The 5874-nt window shown below is 49.3% G+C and overlaps 1 pseudogene; it reads left to right on the forward strand.

Annotated features, from left to right (window-relative positions):
• The first annotated feature begins 263 nt into the window (after positions 1 to 263).
• Positions 264 to 2372, forward strand: LOC146351309 (protein FAM83H-like; annotated as a pseudogene).
• The last annotated feature ends 3502 nt before the right edge of the window (positions 2373 to 5874 follow it).

Here is a 5874-nt window from a genome sequence, read left to right on the forward strand (position 1 = left end):
CCCTTTGTTAGATACTCTTTCAACTGGGCTCATGCCTCACACACCCACAGAGCCTCCTGCTTTCTGACCTTTGAGCCCCTTTGCATTGCATGGCTGAGAAGATGACAGCATCCATCCTTTCTGTAGAAAATGAAAGCCTAGTTTTGCTCCACGCTCTTGAGTCTGGGATGGACTCCTGGTCTCTTTGGGGGCCGCAGGGGCACAGGTGGGAGCTCATGTTGGCAGAGGGAGGAGAGGTTGTAGGGGCGGGGCGGGGCGGGGCGATGGCCCATGAAGCTAGCGTTCCTCAGCCCTCCATGTGCTTTGGAAGCATGATGGTGGGTGGGTAGGTGGGTGGCCAGCTGAATTGGGGGGAAGCAGCCTTCTTTCTCCTGGGACTCACTGCCTGCTCTCTCTGTTGCCTTGCAGTTCCCGCGGGTATGGACGGTTTCTGGCCCCACCTACTACTGTTGCACAGGGATGTCCTTCAAAGGGCACATGAAGGAGAAGTTCCTGCTGGTGGATTGCATGGTGGATTGCATGGTGGCAGCTACAGGTGAGCAGAGGAGAAGATCAGAAGAAGGAGACTGTGTGCATTTGCTCCCTCAGTGCTACAGCATACCAAGGCTAAGACCCCATGTGAGCAGTATTAGGCTAGGCCTGGGAAGGGAGAAGAAGCATGGGCACCAGCCACCAAAAAAAGCAGGAGCCATGGAGGGGGAGTATGTGTTGACCATGGGAGGGGGAGGTTGGGCTTCCCACGGAATTCTTGCCCAGGGCTTAAGGCCAGGAGGCTGAGCAGAGACAAGAACTTCCATATCTTGAAGTAAGTGGGACAATGCAATCTGGGCTTTCCAGCAAATCATTTTTGTCCAGGATGTATCCCTCAAGGTGGGTGCTGGAGCAGAATGCAGGCCTTTCCCTGTTCCTTTGCCATGCCGTTGGGTTAGTGATGTGGCCCTGCTGTCCACCTGGTAAGCTCCCACAGAGACATTGTCCCATATGTAAGCCAAGAGATGTTCTCCTGTAAGCGCTGAGAAGTTCATGTGTGTTCTGAAAGACAGAGTGGCCACCCATGACAATAACGTGTCCTTCTCTTGCCTGTCTCTCTGCAGCTTTATGTGGTCATTTGAGAAGATTCATCGGAGCATCGCTCATATCTTCCAGGGAGGGTTGGTAGCCAGGTTTGCTGAGGAGTTCTGCATTCTTTTTGCACAGTCAGACCCACTGCTTCCTCCAGCCAATGTCTTTGTGAAGGTGGAGATGCCCATGGGGCATTTTGGCATGGTGCCTTTCTTCTTAAAGCAGCCCCACTTGCTGTTCTCTTGGGAAGGCAACCTTTTCTCGCCACTAGTGGACAGAGTGACCTGGACAGAAGCTTTCTGTCTTCTTTCTGAAGAGATGACATGCTGTGCCTCACCTTGAAGGGTTCAGCCATGCGAATGAAGGTGAAAATGGAGAACACCCAGGCGGATCCTGTCCGGGGCCACCTCCGCTCCAACCAGCTGGAGTTGGACTCCTTTAAATGATACAGCTTTGCAGAAGGGATCTTTGAGAACTTTTCATCCTCAAAGCAGTTTTGCAGGCAGATGTTCCTGAACCATTTGGGTGACTTTAAAATTCAGTCCAGCTATTTTCAGAATGACCAGTTTTCTCAGTATCAGTTTGAATACTCCTATGGTGCCAACAGACCCCAGGGCCTCTTTGAAAGGATGCGAGGGGGCTGGCCAGGTTTTAACGAACTGGAAGATCATGCAGATGGCTTCAGGTGCCGAGAACTGGAATCCAATTTCTGCCAAGAGGGCTACCTCCCACGGCTGGATTATATGCCTTCCAATTCTTCCAAGGAAGTCTGTCATGTCTCTGACCATGTGAACCCAGGAGGGAATGCTCTCCTCAGGCTAGCTTCTCTCAGAAGGCAAAACATGGGACAGACGTTCATGTGCCAGATGTGCCCTGCACAGAAGCAGTGCCTGGAGCAAAGGCTGTTCCTGCACGACTAAGGTCTGGATGCAGACCAAGACAAGAAAGTGCAGGAGAGCCAGATGGGCCTGCACAACCGGAGAATCTCCTCATACCTGAGCAGGTACCAGTCTGAACCAGGAGAGGGAGGCCTCCCAATGCCAGTGGAGACAGAGGCCTATCATGAGATGCTTGGTCCGGCGGAGTCCCTCACCAGGCACCCCAGTGACCTCCTTGCCTCTTCCAAACCCCAAGTCCCATTTGCAAGTGCCCAAGAAATAGCTGGAGCTGAGGGACTGGCTGAGGAGCACAGGAGGGAGAAGGGAAGACTTGCACACAGCGACCAGCAATGGCGACGACAGTGGCGCCACTGCTGGCTGACAGTGGGTGGCAGCAGCAGAGACTCCTGCCAGCACCACCTGAGTGCGTAAACCCCTCGCACTCTCCTTGCCAATGTTGGCAAGGAGAGTGCGAGGGGCATGTGCACAGTGGCACTGGGCCACCACCACCATCCAGCCGCCGCTGCTGGCACGGCCACCACCGTCCGCAAGGCCCTCACACGCTCCTCGCCAGTGTCAGCATCAACAAGAAGAGCGCAGGGGGTTTGTGCACAGCGGTGGCAGTGGTAGAAGTCCATGAGCTGGCCCGACTCGCACAGGCCAAATCGGGTCAGCTCATGGACAAGCGAGACAGAGTCTGGAGGGTCGAGCCACCAAAAGCTTGGCGGACTTGACCCCCCACCCCCCTGGACAGATCCCTCTGCCATCCCTAGGATGGGGTTGAGAGCAATCATGCAAGACTTGATCAAGCAACTCAGTTTCTAATGGATTTCCTAAAATGCATTTTCCAAAGGCAAAGGTGTGGGTGGGGTGGGGGGTAGAAACTGAGCAAAACAGGAATGTCCTGGATAGCAAGAGTGATACCTGGTTAGGTACCTGGTCAGCTCCCTGCAATGTGCTCCTACTGTTGCACGCCAGTCTTGACACTTGTTATTAAGTTGGTTGTTAGCGTGTAAGGTCATCTTTTGTTAAAAGAATGTAGACAGTAAGAAGGACCTAGTAGGACTTTTGTTTCCAATAAGCAAGTATGACCATTTCCAGTCAGTGCCTATGAGCATTGTCTGGTTCTTCAAAGTTGTGATGACACAACCTTTCTCTGAACTTTACAAGAACCCTCAGGTTTGAGCAGCCAGAGTCCCCCTATCCTCCCCTTCCCAGAGGCACGGGGCCATGCTGCTGAAATCACGAGGTGCCTTACCCACCCACCCAGGGCAAGGTGCCATACTGCTGCTAAAATCATTCAGAGGGCATTTCTACACCAGCCTAAAATCCTGCATTTAAAACGGGGCTTTCTGCTTCCGTTTTAAATGCTGGATCACAGCTGACTCCCTTTACACACGCTCCCCTTCCCCCCCTCCTTCCCTTTCCCCCCTCCTTCTCCCTGTATCTGAGTCTTCCATTGTCTTTCATTGATCTTTCTCCTCTTCTTGCTGCTCTAACTCTTTTGACTGTAGAAGCGGAAACTGAAGTGGAACACAAGGGGGTAATTTGATAGCTCATTATGTGCGACCTATTTAAAAACGGAACAAAGGGCATTTAGTGCAGGAGGGTCATGGCAGAGTCACTGCATCATGGGAAGAGCCCGCAAACTTCTGTGAAGGAGCAATCTCAATCGCAGGATAAAAGCCCGGTGTGAAGGAGCCCAGAGTCCTTCCAGAGGAAAGGCTCCATGCCGAAATCACTGAAGGACTAGCCTCCTCCCTGCTGAAATCACTTAGCTCCTTGCTTGCCAGAGTGGGTGCCTTGCCTCTCATAGTCAAGGCTCCCTGTTTTCTTTCCTCTTCACCCGAGACCAGGAGTTGCAACATTCGCTAGTTCTTGTCTGCAGGAAAGGGCTTCAACCCAAGGAAAAGTGTATTGCTTTTGGAAGTTCTTAGTACAAATTGTAGCTCCCACCCCCTCTTTCCCTTCTCTCTCTCTCTCTCTCTCTCTCTCTCTCTCTGTGTGTGTGTGTGTGTGTGTGTGAGTGTGTGTGCTTCAAGCCTTGGGAAGACTCCTTCCCACAGTCCTGAAAACTACTTTTAGGCCTGGAGCTCAGCTCTACTAAGAATGCAGCTAATTTCCCCACCAAAGCATAACTTGGTGAAGGTTGGAGCATCTCCAGATGGTCTAAGTGTTAACAAATCCATCTGCTTAGCTAATTCCCCCCAAACCAGCTTGTGCATTTGAAATGTGCCATTGTGGCATTATCCTCTCCAACAATGTCTGAGTGTGGATCTCTTTGGGGGAAATCCCCTTCTTAGCATTAGGCACTCTATTGCCAACATCTAAAGATTCCTTATAAGCAGGTGTGTAAGTCTTGTTAGAATGTGTGCAAGTTTGTATACAGTCTAACACGAAGACATCATGTAACAGTGTATTGGTGAGCTGTGGCTACCTTCTAGAGTTAAAAAATTGAAAGAGCCCAATTTTCATACTATTCCCCTACCCTCCCTTTGGTACTAGTTTAAGTACCAGTGGAGAGTAATGTTACAAGTCTACTTTACAAGGCTGCTAAGGGCTACAACTAACAGTATAATTTTCCCTACATATAAATGTGCCAGATGGGCTGTAAACAGTCTAAAAAAAATTACAATTTCACTTTTGTTTTCTGTGTACATAGCAACTTAAATGCTGATGTTGCAAAATATTCTGTCTCTCAGAAATTATGGAATCTCACAATCCCCAAGATCAGATGATTAGATTTATAAATTTACGAAACTCCTAACTGCTAGTTTACAAGGAAAAACAGGCACACTGCATTTAAAATTAGAATTTATTTCCTACTTAAAGTATATTTTGAGAAGTATATGGCTAGCTTTCTGTACCCCAAATACAGCTTTACTCATACCATACTCTAATGCATTTTACAAAAATGTTGAGGTTTCTTAATCTCCCTATCTCTCCAGCCCAACTCTTTCTAAACTGCATCCCACAATGTAGGACTTTTAAGGTGCGATCCCATCCAGATAAGCGGCTGCCTCCGAACTCGAAGGCGACTGCCTATCCAAAGCAAGACAGGAGAAGCACGGGGGGATTGCTCCCTCCACGCCTCTCCTGCCCTGCTTTTCCTGCTTGACAGCCGTTTTCAGCTGTCTAGCCGGGGGGGGGGGGGGGCAAGCGGGAGAGGAGTCTGCAGTACGACACATAGGATGTGTCATACACGCAGTTCCGCTCTCCCTCCCCTGGAACACCCCCAGCCCCGCCCCTTTTCAGCCACTCTGTGCTCCTCTTCTGAGTGCGGAACACACAGACATGGGGGGAGGTTGGTTTTCCAGGAACCGACCTCAGAGTGCAGGCTCCGAGGTCTGTTCCCGGAAAACAGCATATCCTATGGCTGTCTAGCTGCTGTCTAGCAGCCATAGGATTGCTCCCTTAAAATCTGAGTAATGCTTCCCCACCAAACCTAAAACATGTCTACCTTACGGGGATGTTGCAACCCTAGTGGCCTTTATGTAGAAATTTTTCAAAATGTTAAAACAACGTAGTGTGTCCAATAAGCAGTTTAATAGGACTAAAAAAAACCCAAAGATGCGAAGGACTTTTTACAAGCATTTTTCAAAATCCTCCCTTCTCCTTATATTTCCCCTACCGTAAATCATAATGTCATGCAACAACTCCACCATGTCCACCCCCAAGCCCCCATGAATACAGCTGATAAGATTAAAGAGATTATTGGTACAAAGTCTACCTTACATGGGTGTAGTAGACAATTAAAATAATGGAAAGCTTGCTTGATTTAATTTAATTCAGGTTTGCATTGTAGAAGCATACTTCTTTGGAAATCCTAAAAGCATTTTAAATGTGACTAGGGTGAAATTTTTGTGAACCGCCCAGAGAGCTTTGGTTATGGGGCAGTATAGAAATATAATAAATGAAAGAAATGAATGAATGA

This window comes from Heloderma suspectum, chromosome 3, assembly GCF_057233095.1.
Source record: "Heloderma suspectum isolate Gila_16-S chromosome 3, 16-S_ref, whole genome shotgun sequence".
In the NCBI taxonomy this organism is placed as follows: domain Eukaryota; kingdom Metazoa; phylum Chordata; class Lepidosauria; order Squamata; family Helodermatidae; genus Heloderma; species Heloderma suspectum.